We start from the raw sequence: 13,610 nt of genomic DNA, 5'->3' as shown, positions 1-13,610 counted from the left end.
ATTTTTTTTTTTTTTTAAATATATCTTTATTAGTACCAATTCATCATTACATTTATATTACATTAATACATTAAATTAGGTGTTCAGTTCAATAATGAACTTTCAGAGCCCTATAGTTTAATAATCACTAAAATTTATTTATTCGACTTAAATTTGCTGAGCACAATCAAGCATTTTTATAAAGGAGAACATCCTGTAGTGAAAAAAAAATATTTTAAACTAAAAACTAAAGCTATCCTAAAATCAAACTAATTGTAGAGAGAGCGAATCTCTGCGATGGAAGACTGCATCGATTTGCCTCTGAAGTTGGAGATGATTTTGTTGGCCATCTCTTCGATCGATTCAATGCCCGCAATCCGATGAAGATCTTCGGTGCTGTGCCAAGGTGGAAGCCGCAAAATCATTTTCAGAACCTTGTTCTGAATCCTCTGGATGGCTTTCTTCCTCGTCGCGCAGCAGCTAGACCAAATCGGAACTGCATACATTATCGCTGGTCGGAAGACTTGCTTGTAAATAAGCATCTTATTCTTCAGGCAAAGTCGGGATTTCCTGTTGATGAGAGAATAAAGAGATTTAGTGTATTTATTACATTTAGATTGAATATCTTCAATGTGATTCTTAAAAGAAAGATTCCGATCAAGTGTGAGTCCCAAGTACTTCACGTGATCAGACCATTCTAAAGAAACCCCATTAAAAGTTATGGAATGATTTTCATTAGGTTTTAAAAATTGAGCTCTTGGCTTATGGGGAAATAAAATAAGTTGAGTTTTGGAAGTGTTAGGAGAAATTTTCCACATTTTCAAGTAATTCAAAAAGGAATTTAAATTTTGTTGCAATCTACTGCGTACCACCCGTAAATTTCGACCTTTGGCTGAGAGCAAAGTGTCGTCAGCAAATAATCTTCTACCTTTTCCTTCTGGGACATCAGGAAGATCAGAAGTAAAAATATTGTATAAAATAGGCCTAAGTATACTACCCTGAGGGACACCAGCTCTAATGGGTATTCTTTCAGAGCATGAATTTTGATAGCTTACTTGCAAAGTTCGGCTAGTCAAATAATTTTGAATAATTTTGGTGAGATATACAGGAAAATCAAATCGAGCTAATTTAGCTACTAAACCTTTGTGCCAAACACTGTCAAAAGCTTTTTCAATATCAAGAAGAGCAACACCAGTTGAATAACCCTCAGATTTGCTAGCGTTAATCATATTAGTTACACTCAAAAGTTGATGTGTAGTAGAATGTCCATGACGAAAACCAAATTGTTCATCAGGAAAAATAGAATTCTGATTAATGTGAATCATCATTCTATTCAAAATAACTCTCTCAAATAGTTTACTTAAAGAAGGAAGCAAAATAATTGGTCGATAACTTGAAGGCTCTGAAGCACTTTTTCCAGGTTTCAAAATTGGAGTTACTTTGGCATTTTTCCATTTATTGGGAAAATAAGCCAAGTGAAAACATTTATTGAAGATTTTAACTAAAAAATTTAAAGTGCTTTCAGGCAACTTTTTAATAAGAATATAGAAAATCCCATCTTCCCCGGGGCTTTCATATTTTTAAATTTTTTGAAAATCAATTTAAGTTCATCAATATTTGTCTCACAAGAACTTTCAAACACAATTTGCTTAGAAAGAATATCATCAAATTCTAGGGAAATTTGAGCATCAATTGGACTTACAACGTTTAAATTAAAATCATGAGCAGACTCAAATTGTTGGGCTAATGTTTGAGCTTTTTCTGAATTAGTTAAAAGAAGTTTATCCCCATCTTTCAAAGTAGGAATTGGCTTCTGGGGCTTTTTTAGAATTTTAGTTAATTTCCAAAATGGCTTTGAGTAGGGTTTTATGTCCTCTACTGCTTTAGCAAAATTTTCATTACGAATGAAATTTAAACGACGTTTGATCTCTTTTTGAAGGTCGCAATAAATTAATTTCAAATAAGGATCCCTAGTTCGTTGAAATTGGCGTCGACGAATGTTTTTCAGTCTTATCAAAAACTGAAGATCATCATCAATTAAAGGTTGATTAAATTTATGTTTAACTTTAGGTATTGAAGCGGCTCTAGCATTGACTATTGAATTTGTCAAATTTTCTACAGCCAAATCAATATCTTCTATTGAATTCAATGGAACGTTTACATCTAAATTACGTTCAATAAAATTCATATATCGCTCCCAGTTAGCCTTTTGAAAATTAAAAGTTGATTTTAAAGGGTTTTCAATGGGACTTTGGGATAAAGAAAATGTTACTGGAAGGTGGTCTGAATCGAGGTCCGCATGAGTAAATAAGTGACTACAATGCTCGCCTAAATCCGTTAGAACCAAATCAATTGTGGAGGGATTTCTAATTGAAGAAAAACAAGTATGCCCATCAGGATATTCAACAGTATTATAACCTGCAGAGCAGTCATTAAACAAAATATTCCCATTTGAATTTGATGAAATATTATTCCAAGATCGGTGTTTTGCATTAAAGTCACCAATAATAAAAAATTTAGATTTATTTCTGGTGAGTTTTTGTAAATCTCCCTTCAAAAAATTTTTCTGTTCACCGCTACATTGAAAAGGCAAATATGCGGCAACAATTATAATTTTCCCCATAGAAGTTTCTAATTCATTTCGTAAAATTTTAAAGAAAGCATTGCTTTTCAAGTTATTGTCTGGCTTTAAAAAAGTTTCAGTGATGGCAGCAATATGTATGTTTTGAGTTTTCAAAAATAAAAAGAACTCGTCTTGGTTAGCCAGCAAAGATCTAGCGTTCCAATTCATAATATTTAAGGGGGGGGTAGGGTCTAACACTTTCAAAAAATCGATTTTTTTATTTTCTTATTTTCTTATTGTAAAACATTTCAAGAATGTTGTGTCAAATTTTCAAGTCAATTGAACCAAAACTGTAGAAGTTATAGGCCTTTATCTCCTCCTATCTAATACTGCAAGAAAGCAAGAGCAGAAACTTCAAACGCGTTTTTCTCGAAAGCACATTTTTAAAGTCCGTGGACATCGTCATTTGAAAACTACTTATCCGATTCTTTTCAAATTTGGAACATATATTCTACATATAAAATACCAGACCCCAACGTTTTTCTTTTTTAATTTTTTTACTTTGGGGAGATTTTAGAGGTGAAAAATGGCGGATTTTTAAGTGAAAAGTCGTAGTTTTTACTTCAAACAGCCACAAAAAATTCATAAAAATATTTTTAAGTTAAATAAAAACGTTGGGGTCCAGAAAAACATCTATTAAAAATATTTTGCTCTGATTTTTTGACTTCAGATGATTCTGTGCTGAGATACAGTGTCCACCGCAAATCCTGTTTTCTAAAAGGCATTCTCGAAAGTGCTCCGTCACCAGCTCATTTTTCAATATTTTTCTACGAAAAAAATACTAAATGTTCTTTTAACAATGCTTTGTATAATGCAAATAATTTGAATACATTTGTTTGAACGATAGCTCTAGAAAAAAATCGTGAAAATGGTGTTTTTTTATACCCGTTAGACCCTACCCCCCCCTTAAACATCTATTTGGATCCATGAGGGAATCGTAAAGTCATAATAATTTTGTTAGCATAATTAAAAGAAGTTTGGAAAGCTTCAAACATTGAATTTGCTTTCAACATAAGTTGCATCATTTCCATTAAATTTTGATGCAAAAATTTTAATTTTTCCTCAGTAATCTCACCCAAATCAACAAAATTGTTAGAATCAGAAGAGGAAGGAGAAGAAAAAGTATTTGAATTTCGGGGATTTTCCCAAGCCTTCGCATGAACGTTGAGACTTGGTTTTTTCCCATTTTTATTAGTTAAACCTGAAGAGGGCAACCCATTTTCAACCACCTCTGAGAACGATAAACAACGAGTCTGTGGCGCAGAATCAGCCCAGGTAACATTAAAATCACTTCGGGTATTACCCAGCCGTGATTCCAATGTAGGCCGAGGCTGACTGCGAACAGGCAGATTGTTTGCCGGTCTGACGTGTGTAGACGAAAAAGAGGAAGGAGGAGAAGAAACTTTTCTGGAAACTTTGGGGTTTTTCCTAGAAGCAACAATTTTTGCCCTAACGGGACAATCTAGAGAATTCGAGGAATGATTACCTGCGCAATTCGCACACTTAAAAAATTCTGTTTTTGGCTTATCACCACCAAAAAGGCATTTAGATTTTTCATGATCGAATGAGCCGCAAAACATGCATCTGGCATTCATTCTACAATTTTTAGTGCCATGACAAAAAGCTTGACAACGACGACATTGCGTAATATTTTGTAAAAAATTGGTATGGGAGTTACGAAAAGGTTCAAATTTTACTCGACAATGAAACATAAGACGAGCCTTTTCCAAAATTTTCAAATTATTAACCTGATCCTTTTTAAAATGGATCAAATAAAGTTCAGGAGCAAAACCAACACTTCTGGTGTTATTCGTGTTGGTTCTTTTCCTCATTTGAATTACTTGAATTGGAGAAAAACCTAACAAAGAATTTAATTCATTTGTGATCTCATCCGGTGTCTGATCGCCGGTGAGACCACGAAGTACAACTTTAAAAGGACGATCACCTCTAGTGTCGTACGTAAAAAATTGGTGTTTTTTATTATTCAAATAATTTAAAATTTTTTGAAAATCATTAAAAGATTCCGCCAATATACGAGCAGTTCCCCTTCGACCGATCTGAAAAGAAATCTTCACATCCTTGACGGAAGTGACGATTTCTTTTCGAAAGGCATTGAAGTCAGGAATCGTGACCGTTATTGGTGGAATCTTTTCGTTTTTAAGAGTATAAGAAGAAGAAGAAGGTTTCTTAGTACTCTTATCAGAATTAAATATGAATATTTCCTCATCACCGATGTTATGAAGGACATCGAATGAATTGGAAATTTCAACTTTTTTGGCAGATGGCCCTGGATTAGGTTCAGCAATCCGTTTTCTTCCGGCCCTTGAGCCGTCCGAAGACTTCCCCATGCTGGAAAGAAAAGAGAAAATATGAATAAAAGAAAATGAAAATAATTTTAGCACTGAAAAGTGCTGATTGAAATACAGGTAAGGAAAAAATAAATAATGTAAAATGTTCCTGCAGGTACACAGCAACGATACGATGCTCCGGCGTACGTGTTGACGGCTCAACGGTACAGATGGAAGTGAGTCGGGCTGAGATAAAAGATCTCCACTGCTGGCGATCCGGAGCCAGCGTCTTCACTTGCTGCCAGCCAAGGTTCTCGTCAACCGTGCGGATTTCAGCGGCTAGACTTCGCCGCCACGAGCTTTTGGGCCTGCCTCTTCTTCGATGCCCTTCTGGATTCCAGTCAAGCGCCTCTCTGCAAATCTCGTTTTCATCTCTTCGCAGCGTGTGCCCAGTCCATCTCCACTTACGTTCCCGAATCTCGATTTCTAGCGCCTTTTGATGACACCGGCGATGAAGTTCAACGTTTGAGATCCAGTTGCCAGGCCACCAAGCGCGGATGATGTTCCGCAGGCAGCGATTCACAAAAACTTGCAGTTTTCGCGTCGTCACCGCATATGTGCACCAAGTTTCACACCCGTACAGTAATACAGATTTGACGTTTGAGTTGAAGATTCGGATCTTAGTTCGTAGAGAGATCTGGCGTGACCGCCAGATGTTTCGGAGACTCGCAAACGCAAATCGGGCTTTTCTGATCCGGGTTTCGATGTCCTTCTTGGTACCACCATCAGGCGTAATCTGGCTACCAAGATACTGGAAGCACTCCACTGGCACAACCTGTTGTCCAGCTACCACGAAATTGGAACAATTTTCTGTACTGATTTCCATCGACTTGGTCTTTCCAACATTGATTTTGAGACCTGCTGCCTTGGAGCTTTCGGTGAGGTCGTCGAGTTTGCTCTGCATGTCTTGTTGTGTTTTGGCGAGCAAAACAATATCGTCTGCCAGGTCAAGGTCGTTCAGTTGCTCCATGGTTGAAGGATTCCACGGCAATCCTCGGTTTGGTCTACAGTCAATCGATCCAGTCAAGATCTCATCCATTACGATGAGAAAAAGCAGCGGTGACAAAACACATCCCTGTCTCACTCCAGCAGTTACCGGGATTGGTTCGGACAAGACACCGTCGTGCAAGACCTTGCACGAAAATGCCTCGTACTGTGCTTCGATGAGATGGACTAGTTTCTCTGGGACCCCTTGTCGTCTAAGAGCAGCCCAGATGTTTTCGTGGTTCAGTCGGTCAAATGCTTTTTCGAAATCAACGAACACCAGCAGAAGAGAGTCCTGGAATTCGTTGATTTGTTCCAGTATTATTCGTAGCGTTGTGATGTGGTCCACACATGATCGTCCGGATCGGAATCCAGCTTGTTGCCGTCGGAGTGTAGCGTCGATTTTCTCCTGGATCCTGTTCAGGATCACTTTGCAGAGTGCTTTAAGGGTTTTACAGATCAAAGTTATGCCACGCCAGTTACCGCAGTTAGGTCTCCTTTCTTTGGGACCTTTACAAGGATACCCTGCATCCAGTCGGCCGGGAATGTTGCAGTATCCCAAATGTCAGCGAAAAGACAACATTTGTGCTGACAAGGCAGGGTCGGCTTTGAGCATTTCAGCAGGAATGCAATCGATTCCAGGCGCTTTGTTGGATTTCATGTCCTTGATTGCCGCTTCTATTTCAGCGAGCGAGGGCGCTTCCGAGTTTACGCCATTAATGCGACTAACTGTGGGCGCCTCGAGCTGCGGGTTCTGTTGGCCATTGCTATTTGTAACTCGGAAAAGTTGATCAAAATGCTCAGTCCAACGCTTGAGCTGATCTGTTCGATCTGTCAGCAGCTGACCTGCTCGGTTTTTCAGCGGCATTCTTGCATTAGTCCTTGCACCACTAAGGCGGCGAGAAATATCAAATAATAATCGGATATCTCCATTGGCGGCGGCTCTTTCTCTCTCTTCGGCTAGGGAGTTTTTCCAGGCTCTCTTGTCTCGTCTACAAGCTCGTTTAACTGCCTTTTCCAGCTCCGCATATCGTAAGCGGGCGGCTGCTTTGGCTGACCCGGTACATGCCTGATCAATTCCGACTTTCGCCTTTCTCCGATCATCGATCATCCTCCAGGTTTCATCCGACATCCAGGCAGCCCTTTTCACCTCTGGATTCTCCAACCGGCGGACGTCGTATCGACACCCGACTTTCTCCTCGCGCCGTTGGACACGTGCAACTCTCAGTCGTATCTCGCCAAGGACGAGGTGATGGTCAGATGCAATGTCTGCGCTTCGTTTGTTGCGGACATCAAGAAGGCTCCTTCTCCATTTTCGACTGATGCAGATGTGGTCAATTTGATTTTCTGTTCGGCCATCTCGGGATACCCAAGTGACCTTATGTGCTGGTCAATGGGGGAAGAGCGATCCACCGATCACCATGTTGTTGTTGCCACAAAATTCTACAAACAGCTCTCCGTTTTCGCTCATCTGTCCTAGACCATGGCGCCCCATGATGCGCTCAAAGTCCGGATTATCGGAGCCTATCTTTGCGTTGAAGTCGCCTAAGTGGATTTGAATGTCACCCTTCGGAATTCTCTCAACCACGCTGTTCAATTGACTGTAAAACTGCTCTTTCTCCTGCAAATCGGCAACGTCAGTTGGCGCATAACACTGGACCATTGTAAGGTTTCTAACCCGTGTTCTGAATCTGGCTACGATTATTCTTTCGTTTATTGGTTCCCATCTTATGAGGGCCGCATGGGCCTGCGAGCTTAACAGGAAACCAACTCTTCGTTCCCGAGTAGCATGTTCTCCTCGTATGCCAGAGTAAACTTGCCCGGACTGTGTCTTGTGTTCTCCAGTGTTAGGCCAACGGACTTCGCTCAGTCCCAATATCTCTAGCTTGAGGCGGCTAGCTTCTCTAGCAAGTTGAGTCAGCTTTCCTGGCTGGGCAAGGGTCAAAACATTCCAAGTTCCAATTCTAGTCCGTGTTTTCATGCTAAAAGTCGTTGCCAAAGTTCCAATTCGGTTATTTCTTCTCTCAGTTTCTGTAACAATACAAGATATCAGGAGCAGTAGGTTGTTAGCCTAAAGTCCCTATCCCGCGATGGGGCTGCCATCTTGGACTTAGCTGGCGGGAGCCGCATTTCATAAATTCAGCCGCTTGCTGCAAGACATACGCTGTTTGAGCCGCCCCTGACCTGGAGAACAGACGCTCGGTTGTTGTTGCACGCCGCCCCTGACCTGGGGAACAGACGCGTGCGGCCACCTTCTCAGTCTGCATGCGACCAAAGCATCCACCGGGGTTGGGTACCCGATCTCCGCTTAGGTTACTCGCATCCCAGCCAGTACCACGGGGAGGTAGAGATAGGAGTTGTGAATAAGAGAGTCGGAATTGTTTGACTTTTGTCAAATGTCTGGTGTAATTTTCTAGGCTACCACTTCTACAACATCGATCCAAATGCACTCTGGTATCAACAGTAGGTACGCGTTGATTTTCGAACGTAGCCAAAAATCTAAATCGAGTGTCCAGTCAGTACAGTGTAGTCAGTGGTTCTCTATAACATTAAAACCATATCTTTCAACGCTCACAAGTTTCAATTTAGTCTAACATTTTTGTCAACGGCAGGAAAACTAATCGAGCAGAACTGATAATGCTAACTGATTTATAACTCGTTTAATTAGCGATATATTTGAAAACGCGATAATTTCTCAGCAGTTTGCAATGACGACGAGTTATCTCGTCCAAAATTGTTTTCTTTCATAGCGTATCCGTTGGGACCATTTTTCTGTCATCGTGCAACACTCAGCGAAGTAAGAAACAAATACAGCATTATCCATAGGCGCGTTTTTGAAACTGCCTTGTCACATGAATTTGTGAATTTTGGAGGCCTTCTTTCAGCCAGATTGCTGATGAAAAATTGACCAATGATATTTTTTCGGCGCTTTCCCAGCAATAAATTGATTGTTGGGTCGAAACTGTACAAGACGCACTAGCGGGGTAAGATGGCCCATTAGACTGAGTCGATTTGGGGTCATTTTGGAATTTCTCAAACCCTGGGGTCTAAAAAGCTTCGTATTGGTCCAAAACTTATCCATGATTTTTTGCAAAATTTTCAAGTAACGTTCACATGAGTAAATTAACAACTTTTGGGTTTGTATGGGAAAATTGAATATTTTGTACTGAAAAATCAACATCACTTTTGTTTCGTCTGTGGAACCGAGCCAGCTTATGGTTTTTATGCCAATTTATAAAATTCTTAAAGGAAATTTTTCGCTGAACAAGTTTGTCGAAGACCGTAACTTCGTATCTTATTAGGAAAAAAAAGTTATTAGCTGTTTAACAGGGGTATGTCTTTTCGCATTGATTAACAATAAATTCAATTGACATACTGCTTGAGCCTCGCGAAGTGTTGCATGGAAAGTAGTCACGCAGTACCTCACTAGGCACTCTGCAGGGATGTCAATTAAATTTATTGTTTATCAGTGCGAAAAGACATACCCCTGTTTAACAGCTAATAACTTTTTTTCCTAATAAGATACGAAGTTACGGTCTTGGACAAAGTTGTTCAGCGGAAAATTTCCTTTAGGATTTTCGTAAATTGTCACAAAAACCATAAGCTGGCTCGGTTCCACAGACGAAACAAAAGTGATGTTGATTTTTCAGTGCAAAATATTCAATTTTCCCATACAAACCTAAAAGTTCAAATTTACTCATGTAAACGTTAGTTAAAAATTTTGCAAAAAATCATGGATCATGGAAACTTGTTATTTTTCATTTTTTACACATCAGGTTGTTTTGGTCAACTAGCCTGCTCAATCTGATAAAACCACATTTTTTCGTTTTTCCACTCGTATGCACTTTCGGAAGACTATAAATATTAAGTTGAATTTCACTAACTTCCCATAAAGTTTGGCATTAAACAATCATACTAAAGTTGGGGCAGAATGCGCTCAAAACCACGTGTTTAATGCTCAAATTTTCAATGCTGTTAACCAGAGGTTATAAATGTAACAAATGTCGTTTGACTGTCACACGGAAAAAATCTCGCAGTCATCGGAACGGACGGTCATGTGACTGTCATGTCTTATAGTTCCCTTTTGCGAATGTCATTCCAAAAGAATGTTACTCGAAAAAATGTCGAATGACATTCGGAAAGAATGTCACAACTTGCTTAAAGATCGGGACAGTTATGGAAAAAAAAATGTCATGACCGTCCAAAGAATGTCGGCGATAGCTACATTCTTTTTGGAAATGTTACGGCGTCATTCTAATGTCACGAAATCTCAATCGTAACATTCATTGAAATGTTATGAATTTGACTGTCGCGACCGCTTTTGAAGCAGACGAAATTAAACCATCGGATTCTGATCGATTAGACTAGTAGATGATTCGGATATTAATTAGTTGACGTGTCTTAGGGGCGATTAAACGCGAAATTGAAACAAATTAATGAGGCACAAGTACCGCGAGAACTTAATTTAGCTCCGATTTCAACTTGCGACCCCTCTAGTGAAAGGGTTTGACATGTAGGTGACGAAAAAAAATGTCGCAAGATTGCTAGTACAAGCTATCTGTGTTAGTACCGACAGAAATTAGGTAAGCTCGATTGCAACTTGCGACCTGATAATTAAAAGGGTAGAAATTGATCAGAATTTGTTTTAGCAGTTACTTGATACAAGCTTGTACAACGTAGTAGAAGTACACTCAGAAAAATACTATTAAGTATGCCAAAAGATTCTCTTATGAAGTGGCGCCATAAGAGAAATCATTGAAATTCATAAGATTGTCTTATGACGCGAATGAATTCTTCAGATGAACACCTTCTCTAATGAGCTTTTGTTGTTTTTCATAAGAGAGTCTTATGAAAACAGGAAATGTCATGTTTGATGTAAATTATTCAAGAAATTTGATGGATAAAACTTTTATTTCATTTTTTCGGCATATTTGATCGAAACTATACCATGGTCACACACATAAGCACATAATCACCCGGTTCCATCCAACACAATTCTTCTTCCTCATCCGGTCCTTTGGCCTTGTGCATTTTGCCGGTGATTTTCTGAAAAGTAAATGAATGAAAAAGTATTTTAATTCACAAATGTTTTCAGCGTCATAAAAAATAAACTATATTACTCGAACTTACCATTTAGAAAATCACTTCTAACTATCAAAAAAACTCAATAGCTCCGTACGACGATGAAAAAATTACTGATAGAATGAGTGAATGTGTTCATTATTTTTTCACAATGCCGTTTCTTCCATTTTTCATACGATATTATAATGAAAACTGATAGAATTTCATAAGACTCTTATGAAAAACAATTTTATACTCTAAAAAGTGGTTCATAAGACGCATCTTATGAAAATTATTATAAGAATTTGCCGGAGTGTAGAAGTTAAAAATCTGACATAGTTCAATCATACTCAATAATTCTTTTGTTCAATACTAGTGAAAGTTTACACGGTTTACACCAAAGTCAAACTTATGTTCCTAAAATATTTTTTTGTCCTCTAATTGACTATACACAATTTTTTTTCTTATTTTCAACTTAATTTTTATTAAATTAAACATTCAACGACGGAAATTAAATGACACATTAAAAAACATTCTTGGAGATTATCAGAATCGCCAGATTCATATCTATGAATCTCATTAAAAATTCCTTTGTTTGTTCTTATGATCAGCAGGTCCGATATAGACTGCACAGTGGTGCAGAAAATCAATTCAGCTGTACGGAATTAATAGAGCCCAGGGATGAAGAGATAGACATTTGATGTCTTCAGCAACATTGTTCAGTTTTACATGGCGCATATTCCAATATCAAAATTTTTGCCGAGGGGTCCACCGATAGCGAGATAAAAGTGTTCTAATTATTTGAAAAATCGAATTTAAATGTCTTTTAGTAAAACAAAATGTATTAGAGAAAACTGCAACACTTTATTAATGAATTAAATGTTATCAACGTTTTTTCTTTTTGTAAAATAGGTTATTTTCATATAAAAATTGTATTTTCAATCATTCAAATCTCTACTAGTTCCACCGATTCCACCGCTAATTTCCAATGGAAATGGTTCTGCTTATGATCAAAAATAAGCGGGTGTTGCGAAAATGTGCACTTTTCGATGGACGAGCCTTCAAAAATTGCCAATAAAATACACTAAATGCTTTCTATAGAAATTCAGCAACTTCTAAACCTAAAGCTTAGTTCTTTTAGAAATGGGACAGTTACGAATGCGTGTATCTTAAAAACCTTTTGTTTAATCTAAATACTTTCTATGAAGGAAATGAAGGTAATCTTATGACAATTCATGAAAAAATTTGATAAAAATTATTTATCGTTTTTTTGTAAGAATAAATTATACTTTATTCTTGGTACCTCCCATCGGCCAGCGCATACTTTTTTCAGTCATTATAATGATCAGTTTTTCAAAGTAAGACTTCGTCTAATCTGTATTTTAGGTGGCTACATTCTCTTCCTTCAATTTCTGCTACTTTTTGGTACAATACTTCTCTTTTAAAAGAAACCGAAAGCAATTTAGTGGATACAGCTGTTTCGAAATTAACAAATTTGATTATTTTGAGCCACTTTTTGGGCGTTTTTAATGGAATTTTTGCTGGCAAAATCAGGCAATAACAAAATAAAACCATCATGAGATTGAACTTAAAGTATAATCGGTTAGTATAGATCGAAGGTTGCGAAGGGTACATAAAAGATAACTCTTTTTAGGCTTTTAAAAACAGCGAAAACCATAGATTTCGTTTTTCAAATTGATGTTTTTTTTCCACAGGAACAGAATTTTGGCAAATCATTATATTTTATACAAAATAACCAGCAAATTCATACTTTAATATACTCCGGACCTTGCCACGAGCAGACATGGTATAGGATTCAAACGCTGGAATTTGTTTGAAATAGGGTATTTCATAAGTTTTGTCGTTCATCAGAAATCATCTGTCCCATAACCTCGGAACCGCTTATACCGCTGTGGAACTAGCAAAAAATTGTTGTTTGAAGTAAGATTTAAATGACTCATTACCAAGAAACACTTTCAGCTTATCGGAGAAAAAAAAATTGGAAATTTCAGCGATATACCCTTAGTTTTTCGCTTATTGGGAATTAAAAATGCTGGTATGAGACTTGACTTCCCTGATGACCCTAAGCCAAAGTTTCCGATCATATGCTTCACTCCAATGCTTGATTTGAACCTTGTGGACATTTTTGACAGTATTTGCATACTTTTCCACCACTCACATACAGTAATTCTTCGAATAATCAACAGTTTTGTCAGCTATCAATTTGATAATGATGGATTTTGAATGAAACTGTGCAAAACTATTTTTTCCTTTTTCTCTTGCATCCTAAATATCTCAAAAAGGCGTAAATTTTAAATTATGAAAAAAATTGATCGGATAGTACTTTTTACAGGCAATAAAATACTGTCAAAATTTCGAATTTCCGACAACTAGTAAACGAGCTATTAGCAAAAGAAAGTGTCCCATTTCTAAAAGAACTAAGCTTTACCATAATGCATGAAACAATTGTAGATCATGGCTTGTTAAAACTTTGTTTCAAAGACAGCGAACCATTTTATCCAATCTACAACGTGTCAGGTGCAAAAAACTGTTTTTTTAAGTGATTTTTTTTTTACTTTGACTGTAACTCCTGAGGGTGATGTTATAGGACTTTG

The sequence above is a fragment of the Uranotaenia lowii genome, chromosome 2 (assembly GCF_029784155.1).
Source record: "Uranotaenia lowii strain MFRU-FL chromosome 2, ASM2978415v1, whole genome shotgun sequence".
In the NCBI taxonomy this organism is placed as follows: Eukaryota; Metazoa; Arthropoda; class Insecta; order Diptera; family Culicidae; genus Uranotaenia; species Uranotaenia lowii.
Note: the sequence above shows the minus strand (reverse complement) of the source record.